The sequence below is a fragment of the Trachypithecus francoisi genome, unplaced genomic scaffold (assembly GCF_009764315.1).
Source record: "Trachypithecus francoisi isolate TF-2019V2 unplaced genomic scaffold, Tfra_2.0 Lachesis_group1, whole genome shotgun sequence".
NCBI lineage: Eukaryota > Metazoa > Chordata > Mammalia > Primates > Cercopithecidae > Trachypithecus > Trachypithecus francoisi.
The window spans coordinates 105,895,137-105,908,034 of NW_022681454.1; the positions used below are offsets into that span (position 1 = coordinate 105,895,137).

General features: G+C 37.6%; 1 pseudogene; it reads right to left on the minus strand.

Annotated features, from left to right (window-relative positions):
- Positions 1-3,587: 3,587 nt before the first annotated feature.
- LOC117084930 lies at positions 3,588-11,644 on the minus strand (annotated as a pseudogene).
- Positions 11,645-12,898: the final 1,254 nt, after the last annotated feature.

The following is a 12,898-nucleotide window of genomic DNA, read 5'->3' on the forward strand; positions in this document are numbered from 1 at the left end:
TGAATACAACTCTGCACCAAGCAGACCTAATAGACATCTACAGAACTCTACACCCCAAATCAACAGAATATACATTCTTCTCAGCACTACATCACACTTATTCCAAAATTGACCATATAGTTGGAAGTAAAGCACTCCTCAGCAAATGTAAAAGAACAGAAATCACAACAAACTGTCTGTCAGACCACAGTGCAATCAAATTAGAACTCAAGATTAAGAAACTCACACAAAACCACACAATTACATGGAAATTGAACAACCTGCTCCTGAATAACTACTGGGTAAATAATGAAATGAAGGCAGAAATAAAGATGTCCTTTGAAACCAATGAGAACAAAGACACAACATACCAGAATCTCTGGGACACATTTAAAGCAGTGTGTAGAGGGAAATTTATAGCACTAAATGCCCACAAGAGAAAGCAGAAGAGGTCTAAAATCAACACTGTAACATCACAATTAAAAGAATTAGAGAAGCAAGAGCAAACACATTCAAAAGCTATCAGAAGGCAAGAAATAACTAAGATCAGAGCAGAACTGAAGGAGATAGAAACACAAAAAACCCTTCAAAATATCCATGAATCCAGGAGCTGGTTTTTTGAAAGGATCAACAAAACTGACAGATCGCTAGCAAGACTAATAAAGTAGAAAAGAGCCAAGAATCAAATAGATGCAATAAAAAAAAGATAAAGGGGATATCACCACCGATCCCACAGTAACACAAACTACCATCAGAGAATACTATAAACACCTCTATGCAAATAAACTAAAGAATCTAGAAGAAATGGATAAATTCCTGGACACATACACCCTCCCAAGACTAAACCAGGAAGAAGTTGAATCCCTGAATAGACCAATAACAGGCTCTGAAATTGAGGCAATAATTAATAGCCTACCAACCAAACAAAGTCCGGGACCAGAAGGATTCACAGCCGAATTCTACCAGAGGTACAAAGAGGAGCTGATGCCATTCCTTCTGAAACTATTCCAATCAATAGAAAAATAGGGAATCCTCCCTAATTCATTTTATGAGGCCAGCATCATCCTGATACCAAAACCTGGCAGAGACACAACAAAAAAAAAGAGAATTTTAGACCAATATCCCTGATGAACATCAGTGTAAAAATCCTCAATAAAATATTGGCAAACCAAATCCAGCAGCACATCAGAAAGCTTATCCACCATGATCAAGTCAGCTTCATCCCTGGGATGAAAGGCTGGCTGAACATACACAAATCAATAAACGTAATCCATCACATAAACAGAACCAATGACAAAAATCATATGATTATCTCAACAGATGCAGAAAAGGCCTTTGACAAAATTAAACAGTGCTTCATGCTAAAAACTCTCAATAAACTAGATATTGATGGAACGTATCTCAAAATAATAAGGGCTATTTATGACAAACCCATAGCCAATACCATACTCAATGGACAAAAACTGGAAGCATTCCCTTTGAAAACTGGCACAAGACAGGGATGCCCTCTCTCACCACTCTTATTCAACATGGTGTTGGAAGTTCTGGCCAGGGCCATCAGGCAAGAGAAAGAAATAAAGCGTATTCAATTAGGAAAAGTGGAAGTCAAATTATCCCTGTTCGCAGATGACATCATTGTATATTTAGAAAACACCATCATCTCAGCCCAAAATCTCCTTAAACTGATAAGCAACTTTGGCAAAGTCTCAGGATACAAAATCAATGTGCAAAAATCACAAGCATTCCTATATACCAAGAACAGACAGAGAGCCAAATCATGAGTGAACTCCCACTCACAATTGCTACAAAGAGAATAAAATACCTAGGAATCCAAATTACAAGAGATGTCAAGGACCTCTTCAAGGAGTACTACAAACCACTGCTCAACTAAATAAGAGAGGACACAAACAAATGGAAGAACATTCCATGCTCATGAATAGGAAGAATCAATATCATGAAAATGGCCATACTGCCCAAGGTAATTTATAGATTCAATACCATCCCCATCAAGCTACCAATGACTTTCTTCACAGAATTGGAAAAAACTACTTTAAAGTTCATATGGAACCAAAAAAGAGCCTGCATTGCCAAGACAATCCTAAGCCAAAAGAACAAAGCTGGAGGCATCATGCTACCTGACTTCAAACTATACTACAAGGCTACAGTAACCAAAACAGCATGGTACTGGTACCAAAACAGAGATATAGATCAATGGAACAGAACAGAGGCCTCAGAAATAACACCACACATCTACAACCATCTGATCTTTGACAAATCTGACAGAAACAAGAAATGGGGAAAGGATTCCCTGTTTAATAAATGGTGCTGGGAAAACTGGCTAGCCATATGTAGAAAGCTGAAACTGAATCACTTCCTTACACCTTATACAAAAATTAATTCAAGATGGATGAAAGACTTAAATGTTAGACCTAAAATCATAAAAACCCTAGAAGAAAACCTAGGCAATACCATTCACGACATAGGCATGGGCAAGGACTTCATGACTAAAACACCAAAAGCGATGGCAACAAAAGCCAAAATAGACAAATGGGATCTAATTAAACTAAAGAGTTTCTGCACAGCAAAAGAAACTACCATCACAGTGAACAGGCAACCTACAGAATGGGAGAAAATTTTTGCAATCTAACCATCTGACAAAGGGCTAACATGCAGCATCTACAAAGAACTTAAACAAATTTACAAGAAAAAAACAAACAACCCCATCAAAAAGTGGGCAAAGGATATGAACAGACACTTCTGAAAAGAAGACATTTATGCAGCCAACAGACACGAAAAAATGTACATCATCTCTGGTCATCAGAGAAATGCAAATCAAAACCAAAATGAGATACCATCTCATGCCAGTTAGAATAGCGATCACTAAAAAGTCAGGAAACAACAGATGCTGGAGAGGATGTGGAGAAATAGGAATGCTTTTACACTGTTGGTGGGAGTGTAAACTAGTTCAACCATTGTGGAAGGCAGTGTGGTGATTCCTCAAAGATCTAGAACTAGAAATACCATTTGACCCAGTGATCCCATTATTGAGTATATACCCAAAGGATTATAAATCATGCTACTATAAAGACACATGCACACATATGTTTATTGTGGCATTATTCACAATAGCAAAGACTTGGAATCAACCCAGATGTCCAACAGTGATAGACTGGATTAAGAAAATGTAGCACATATACACCATGGAATACTATGCAGCCATAAAAAAGCATGAGTTCATGTCCTTTGCAGATACATGGATGTCGCTGGAAACCATCATTCTGAGCAAAGTATCACCAGGGCAGAAAACCAAACACTGTATGTTCTCACTCATAGGAGGGAGTTGAACAATGAGAACACTTAGACACAGAGCAGGGAACATCACACCCCAGGGCCTGTCGGGGGGTGGAGGGCTGGGGGAGGGATAGCATTAGGAGAAATACCTAATGTAAGTGACGAGTTGATGGGTGCAGCAAACCAACATGGCACATGTATACCTATGTAACTAACCTGCACGTTGTGCACATGTACCCTAGAACTTAAAGTACAATAAATAAATAAGGTCAAAAAAATTAAACATGTTTTACTTTTTTCCTCACAAGAACATAAAAATGATGGAGGGGAACTTAACAGGGAATTTTAAAAAAGGTAACACAATTTTGCCTTTAAGTAGTCCTTGGGTAGTTATGACAGAATAGTTTGCACTTTTTGTTTGTTTCTTTGAACTGGGATTTTGGTCCAAAGTTTTGTTTGTTTCTAGTATCTGCTTCTGCCTCCCCCTCTATCAGATTGGCTTCCTCCACGGCCACCACCTCTTGGTGCTCCACAGCTTGAATTGCGGTAGGAATCACGTTGAGGATTTCCACAGAAGGGGGAAGCCCTCTTTCTTGTCTGCCAACTCGATCACCACCCCTTGAGTGGAGATCTGCTTGAGTAACTGTCTCGACTTCCACCATATCTGTCAGGTGAGCTGCTGTAATCATCGTAGCCACAGCTTCCCCATAAGATGGCAGGGGCCCTCGTGTAGGTGGAGCACTACCTGAGTTACCATAACTTTCATGTGAATCTCTGTAGGAACCTCCATTGGATGATCTGAATAGTCACAATCATGACTATATCCATCTCTATCGCTATAGCCTCTTGATGGATAGTCACCATGTGAACTGAAATGACCATAATCACGGTAAGTATAATCTCGTGGTGGTGGTGCATAATCTCTTGTATCACGAGAACTTGGGTAATCTCTGCTTGAATAGCTCTCTTTTGTAGAATACTCATCATCTCTTGGGGACAAATAACCATCTCTACCAGAGGGCAGCTGTTCCCTTCGAGGTGGATCTCCATAACTATCTCTTCCACGTGACACAGGAGCTCTTCCCCCCATTCCACTGCTGCTGCGAACTGGTCCTGAAGGTGCAGATGTCTTAGGAGGAGGACTCCCACTTCTTAGTGGTGGTCCTCCTTTTATTGGGAGTGGTCCCCTGGAAGAACTCATGTTAAAATTCATGGAATATCCACCGTCATCCATGTGTCTTCCCCATGAGGGTTCCCCTGGTTCCTCCACTTCCTCCTCTTCCACCTCTAAGACCTCTTGGAGGGCCTCTACTTCTTGGAGGTGGAGGCAGTCCACCTCTACCACTTTCAAATGATAGTTTGGCAGCTTGTTCCACCTTGATAGCTTTTCCATCTAATGACTTTCCATTCATGTCTCTGGCTGCATCCTTAGCATCTGCTGGGCTTTCAAAGGTGACAAAAGCAAATCCTCTTGATTTGTTGGTTTCATAGTCTTTCCTCAAGAGTGCTTCCACTATTCGTCCATATTTGCCAAATACTACTTCAAGAGCTTTCTTACTTGTTTCTGTACTAAGTCCACCAATGAAGACCTTTCCTGGGCAATCTGCTTCAACTTTTTTTTTGTTTGTTTGTTTTGTTTTGTTTTGTTTTTGCCAGTGAGTCAGAGGGATGACAATGGGTTCAAGCTCCAACGAGCTCACCAACAGAGGCTTCCTAGCAGCTCACCACCAGTGGCGGCTGCCAGGTCTGAGGACCAAACCACAAAGCCGCTAGCACTACTGCACAACCGTGAATTTTTAAACTCTTTCCTGAAAAGTAGAGAAGAAGAAATTATGTTTAAAAACTCACCCCTCGGCCAGGCACGGTGGCTCACGCCTGTAATCCCAACACTTTGGGAGGCCAAGGTGGGCGGATCACGAGGTCAGGAGTTCGAGACCAGCATGGCCAATATGGTGAAACCCTGACTCTACTAAAAATACAAAAATTAGCCGGGCATTGTGGCACGTGCCTGTAGTCCCAGCTACTCAGGAGGCTGAGACGAGAGAATCATTTGAACCCGGGAGGCGGAGCTTGCAGTGAGCTGAGACTGTACCATTGGACTCCAGCCTAGGTGACAGAGCAAGACTCCGTCTCTCTCTCACACACACACACACACACACACAAAGACTCACCCTTCTTTGTTCTCCCAAAAAGAGGAAAACTTTGGGCTCTATTTTTATGGACTACTGGGGAAATAAATTAAGCTACTGGAGCTTGCACCAAGAGTGACAAAAGGGGAAACTGGAGCTTACCTTTCAGGAGTGGGAAGAGCTGAAACCTGGCAGCACAGAGAAAGAATCTTATCGTAAGGGGCACTATTCAAGTGTGTGAGAGCTGTGTACTATATTGTCTTTGACAGCTGGTCACCTGGTCTTTCCTGGAGTGAAAAATCTCCCACTGCCCTACCCATCTACCTCTGCCTACGCTCTGTGGATATGCTCCAGCTCTCATAATTGAAAAGAGGCCTAGTAGGGTATAAGGGTAACCTCTTTTTGCTGAGGACTGAACTAAGGGAAACCTACAGGCATGTTCATTGAGATTTCAAAGCATTTTTATGCCTGATGGCTAAATATAGTTGACAGAATAACACAGCAGAAAGATTGAAGTCAGACTAACCTGGCCTTGAACCCTGGCTCTGTCCTTTACTACTATGTGCTTTTTCCTCTAAGTTTCAAAGTAGCCGTGAAGATTAAATAACATAGGTAAAGTATTGAGAACAGTGCCTGTTATGTAGCAACTACTCCATAATTGTTAGCTTTTATTATTGCTTCTCTTTATATAGTGTTATGGATTGAATATTTGTAGCTCTTCAAAATACATATGTTGAAATCCTAGCCCCCAGTGTGATGATAATAGACACTGGGGCCTTTGGGAGGTGATTAGACCATGAAGATGCAGCCCTCATGAATGAGATTAGTGCCCTTATAAGAGAGACCTCAGAGAGCTTCCTTACCCCTTCTACCATGTGAGGACACAGGGAAAAGACAGCAGTCTGCGAACTAGGAAGCAGGCCCTTACCAGACACCGAATCTGCCAGCATCTTGATCTAGAACTCCCCAGCCTTCAGAACTGTGAGAAATAAATGCTGTTTAAGCCACCCAGCCTATGGTATTTTTGTCATAGCAGCCTGAATGGACTAAGGCACAAATAATCCATAAATCAGTAAGAATTTTATTTGGGGTCTTTGTCAGTCTTAATTGTAACCCTACATTGATAGGAGACTAAGAATTAAATGAGTAAATAAAAGCTGGTGTGTTTGTTACACCATGTTTTACATGTAGAAGTCCCAGCATAGTTTGAAAAATGAGATTTTCACATACAAGACATGACTATATATGAGTAAATGACTTATAAATAAAATGTTACATCATGTAGTCTTTTTCTCTAGCCTTTTATATAATTATAACCCATATAAAGTTGCCACACTCTCACTCCTGGACAAGAGTCATTTAAACCCAAGCAGAGTTTGGCAGACCATTCCAAACTACTGTGTGACAAACCGCTCCTACCTCGAAACTTTAGTTTTTAAACTCTGGCATTTCAGCCTGTCCCTACCTTTGGTCTTATTTGATATCCATTATCAGACAAAGTACCAGATGCTTATTTGTATCTATTCTGACTCAAGCTTAAGTCTCCTCAGATCTTTTGGATATCAGTCTATATTGTGATTCATCATGACCTAAGGTTTTACTCAAATACAAATTCTATCCCCCTAAGTGATTTCAGATTGGAGCCATCGGCTGCATACTTCCCCCAACTTTTCTTCCTATTTGAAGCTCTGAATCACCTTGTCTTCCTAAAGTTCTGCCTTTATAGGTAGTTTTCAAGAGTCTACAAAATCTATACTTATTTGAGAAGGAGGGTAAATTTTTTATTGAAGGTTAACACACATACAAAAACAGAAGACTGTACAAAATGTAAGTGTACAGCTTTATAGCTTTTTACAAAATGAACACTCCTGTGTAACCTGTATCCAGATTAAGAAACAGTCGCAATCCCTCTCCTTTTTCCTATTGGAGACCTACTAGTTTAATTTGATCTGCTTTGTATTAACTTTCCATAAATAAAATTAAACAATACTGACTTGTCTTTATCTGACTTCTTTGCTCAATACTATGTTTGTGAGATTCATTCATATTTTTGCAGATGGCTGTAGTTTATTTATTTCTGTTACCATATGTATTTATTTACTTGATATAACACAATTTATTTACTCATCTTATTATTAATGACTATTGGGGTTGAGTCTAGTTTTTTGGTTATTAGAAATGTTGTTATAACACACTTGCCTGAGTCTTTTGGCAAATATCTAAACATTTCTGTTGCTAGAAGTGAGATGGCTGGTTCATATGATTTGCAAATGTTCAGCTTTAATAAATATTGCCACCCAGTTTTTCAAAGCGGTTGCAACAATGTACCTACCACACTTGGTATTGTAGAGCCCTTTTATTAGGTTGGTGCAAAAGTAATTGCAGTTTCTGCCATTAAAAGTAATGCCAAATAAATACAATTCCTCATAATAAATTTCCTCATTTATGCTATACAGCTCACCTGCCTCCCACTATATTGAGAGAGTTTTTGGCTTCCCATCCCCACCTTCTATCCCTACATTCCCTGTACTAATAAGTATTTACACTAAACTTAAATTCACCCCTCTGGTACTACCTGATATGCACTATCGTCAGTAAAGAAATGGCACTACACACTGTATAGTCTCCTTAGACTTCTCATAGTTAACTTTTCTTAAGTTGGAGCTATTTGGTAGTAACAATCATAGATATATAGTCACAGCCACATACACACACATACACACACATCTCTGGTGCTCGTAGGTGAATGTACAAATTTTATACACCTTATATTTCAAAAAAAAACATGCTATATTAGATCCTAAAATATAAAGAACCCTTTAAAATGACTAAAAACAAAGTGAATGGGAATAACATAGCAATATTAGAGACTTACTTGTTCACGGCAAGAAGTATGACTTCAGTGCCATAATATTGAAAACATCATAGAGTGAAGATTAAAGTGCAATGCAAGTGTATGATACTGAGTCCCTCTAAGATCTGCTTCTTATTAAATTTACCCAAAAGAGAATTCACTCACGTTCTTCTTCCTAAATGTAGTTCTTTTTACTAGAAAAGAGATCATATAAATTCTTAGGCATTCAATTTCCCACTAAAGCATTTCTCAGTGCTAAATTCAACTTTTTCCAAATGCAGATAGATGAGACACTTCAAAGAAAGCACTTCAGGTGAGACACTGCATTTTCTTCAAATCCACCCTCATGTTCATGCATTCTTCTTTACATAAGTGTTTGAGCACCTATTTAATACACATAGAATTATGAAGAATAAAGTGGAGGATTATAATGTTCCTGGTTTCAATGTTCTTATGGCTTATACGAAATAAATATTCTTTAAATTTTTTTATTTGTAACCCCCAGCTTTTCTCTATAAAGAAAGACATCCTTAGTTTTCTATTTCTTTTGGGTAAATAACTTTATTGTTTACTTGAAACTATTAACTACAGCAAAGAAATCTCAAATTATTCTCCTAGAAACAGATTTCTCCCTCAGTTAAGAGATTTCCATCTATTACTTTGTGCACCATTATGTATTTTTTAAAATCTGGCTTGATTATGCTCCCTTTTGTAAATAACCAAAGACTAGAGTTTAGTTTCTATGGAAATCAACTTCTCTCTCTCTCTGTCTCTCTCTCTCTCATCTCTCTCTCTCTCTCTCTCTTTCTCTCTCTCTCTCTCTCTCATCTCTCTCTCTCTCTCACACACACACACACACACACACACACACACACACAGTGAAAGCTGGGAATAATGAGCTGAATTCTCCATACAACTCAATATTCCAATTTGAATGTAAATTGCAAACCTTACACAAGGGATCAATTTTACCACCTGGAGTGCAAGAATATATTCCTTAGCATTAAGCCATGATTTTGAGAGCTAAGTTTGGGCTTATTTAAAATTATTTTCCCTTTGTCATTTTCATGAGGTTTTTTTTTTTGTTTTTTTGTTTTTTTTGTTTTTTTTTTTTTTGGCCTTAGTAAAAGAAAAATGCATTATGCCATTAATTAAAATTAAATGCCTCTCTTGCAGATACCTATAAGTCTATTAGACTCCTAAACTGCCCTTTGTCGTCTTTAATAGACTTTTCCTAGACTTCATGTAACCATATGTACACAAGTCACTCTATTCTCCTCTTGAGTCATGCATTTAGTTCCTATTAACACTAATGGAATTTATATGCATACACACTGAGGGAGAATAAGCCCCTTAAACACCTTTTTAATGGAACAGTTTTGTTTCTTTCCATTCCTCTTCACACTCCTCTGTTTGGACTTTCTCTTGCCAGTCTGTGCTTCCAAATAATATAGTTCTGATTTCTTTTTCAGCTCTTATGCTTTATTTTTTATTGAATTCCAGGGCTCAAGGTAGGACTCGATTTCCCCTCTTTTATTGATCATTCCTGGAAAAAGCAGCATGACTAAATCATTACTACTGTATTAGATTTTCTGGTTTCAGAGTGAAATTCAGATGTTGCTTTCATTCCAGTTCTTACTTTCCAGCAAATATATTTAACCCACAGGCTATTTTTTTTTTTATCCTCCTGAAGACTTAACTAGCCAGGAGCCAATTAAGGTAATGAATATTTACCCAGGAGGCTAAAGACTTTTCCACGTTAACATGTAAATAAATAGGCATGATTTCAGACTCTCTCACTTTATAATGTTTTTATTTGTTTGTACTTTAGGGAGGTTTTTTTTTTTTTTTTTTCCATCTTTTAAGTACCTGTCACATAGGACTTCAGCAACATGCTTAAATTTAGAACAGTAAAGTATCAGGAAATGCCTTTGGAACTATAACGCTGCAGAAAATAAACCTCTAATGCGTATACTAACAATCGCATTTTTGTTTAGCTCTTAGAAATGCATTACTCTTTATTGTTCTTAAAATAAATAATCTTTATCAATAGACAGCTTTGTTTTTCCTTCCCCTATGTAAAGTGAGAGACTGAATAAAACTGTTATGACCAAGTGCCTAGCAGAGTGCCAGACTCACAGCATTAATTTGAATCACATGAAACTGCCATTTTCGTAAATCAAAAGCTGTTGAATAAGTGTTTTAAAAATCTGTTGAATACATCTGTTAAAAAAATAAATAAGTGAATGAATGAAGTCTCTTTCAAGAGTAAAATTTTATTTTTATTCTAATTTCAAAAATTAAAATAATAGTCTAAGGTCGTTAAAATGCACATTAAGCAATGAACTTTTCCCAGTCATTTAATGGAATAAAACTCTAAAATTGACTAGTCCCTGTTGTTTTCTGACTCAGTTTGGGGGCAGGGGGAGTTATAACAACAGAGTACAGCAAATCTAATATTAATTAATTGCTACTAAAGGTAAGCTTAAATTTACATTATAGATAGATAATATTCTGATATATTTGAGCGTTTGGAAAATAAATTGATATATGAAAGATCTGATGGTGTGTGTGGAAAGAATTGAGGATAAACATATGAAAAACTGAGTAAGTAAATTTAATTAAAAATTATACAAGAAAGACACCATAATTATAGTATACTACTTAACTGTTCAGTAAATAATATTCAGATATCACAACCATATAACTCTCTTTAGGTATTCCAAAATATTATCTAAAAATACAAATTATCTATACATTATGCCATTAATCAAAATTAAATGCCTCCCTTGCAGATCCCTGTAAATCTATTAGAATTATCTGAATTATCATCTAAAAATGTCAATACCCGTAGGAAGAGTTCAAAATATTGAAGCAAATTATGGCTGGGAAGTATGAAAAGGTGAGAGGGAAATTTCCACTTTTAATTATGACATTTAGAACTTTAGGAAAACCCCTTGACCACACATTTCACAATATTATGAATTTCAGTATAACTGAAGAAATTGGTGATGGGTTCTGAACTAGACTCACCCCAATTATGTTAAGTTTACAATACTGTAACCCTATATTCTACCCAATTGAAATTTTTGACCCAATTTAGACTGCTATATGAGGCTTTATATCATTTGCATTTTAACTACATGCAAATATTAATATGATAAAAAATTAATTTGAAAAACTTGAATTTCCTATTAACTTATCAAAATTTTATTCTTTTAAGCAATTAACTCCAAGTTGGAAAGTAAAGGTGATAGTGAGAGAGGAGGGGAACTCAAGACACTCCTAGGTGACTTTAACTCGACTTCACAATCTTACCTTTTTTTCTTGATTCCTCACTATTTCCAGCCACCTTTTTCTCACAGCTGACTGGCAGGAGGGTATGGGGCATTTTAGGTGCTATGGCCAGAATTAACAGGATAGGAAAAAATTCCTTTGAGTTCCTTAGTTTTCCTGCTGTAAGCCTCAATGCAACCTCATTATTTTGACATTAATTTTGCATTCATGCAATAAAATAACTTTCACTATATCGTAGGAATGTAAAAAGCATGAGAAGGTAATACAGTTCATGAAAACTTACTTTGTATTCTCTGACATTCACAATTGGAAAATTAAACTCTGTGCAAAAATGTATCTACCCACTCTTTTCATGAATGTATTCTCAATTATGTCCAATTTATTATGGGAATCAAGTCTTTATCAGAATAATTAATCAGACAAAATGGTTTTGAGCCCATTCTGGAGCTGTGACGTCTACATTCCTTGCATACAAAGGTGAGCATTATAAATGAAATATGGTATTTAGTAGATACTCAGAAAAGCTTTTCAGTTCAGCGCAGTGTCATTTTGGAGTTAAAAGGGGATCATGATTAAATAATTATGATGGCTTTTATCATTAGCCCCTTGCTGACTCAGGAAAGAAAGTTACCCAGATAGTGGGGCCAGAGCAGAAACAAAATAATTCAAAACCACAACGATGAAACAGATTAGGTAATGTTTAAAACGAAAAACCCTAAATGGGTCCACCTTTAAGAATGTCATCTCTGTTATTCAGAAGTGGTAGCCCACCATGCCAGGTCAACTGAGAGCTCCCTGGGGGTGAAAACCCACTGCAGCCCCAGAATAATTTTGAACCCAAGTTCCAGTTGGAGATCCAAAGTGCTGGTGCTTAGATCCTCCAATTGCTGCTTCTAGACCATTGTTCTAACTTGCTCATTCAAAAATCCCTTTTCTGTGAGTCCCACAGCATCTTTATGTAGCCATTTTCTCAGACAATAAGCAAAGCACAGTGTGATTAGAAGTATGAACTCCTGAGCTATACACCCCTAGATTTAAACCTCAGATTCTCCACTTATTAAGTGTGCGGCCGTGGCAAATTTTTTTGCTAATTTTTTGCCAAATTGAGACTTCTCAGTCTCAGTTTCGTCATCTGTAAAATGAGGGTAATTATAATGCCTGTTTCACAGATTTTCTGTGAACATTAAATGACTTATCACATGTAACAGAACAGTACCAGGCACATAGTAGGCGTTTTGTAAATGCCAGCTGTTATTAAACAGGCTGAACTCAATAGGTGCACTTCCTCTTCCCCACCCCGCACACACACTCTCACATGAGTCCCTTTAAATCCATTATAAGATCTTGT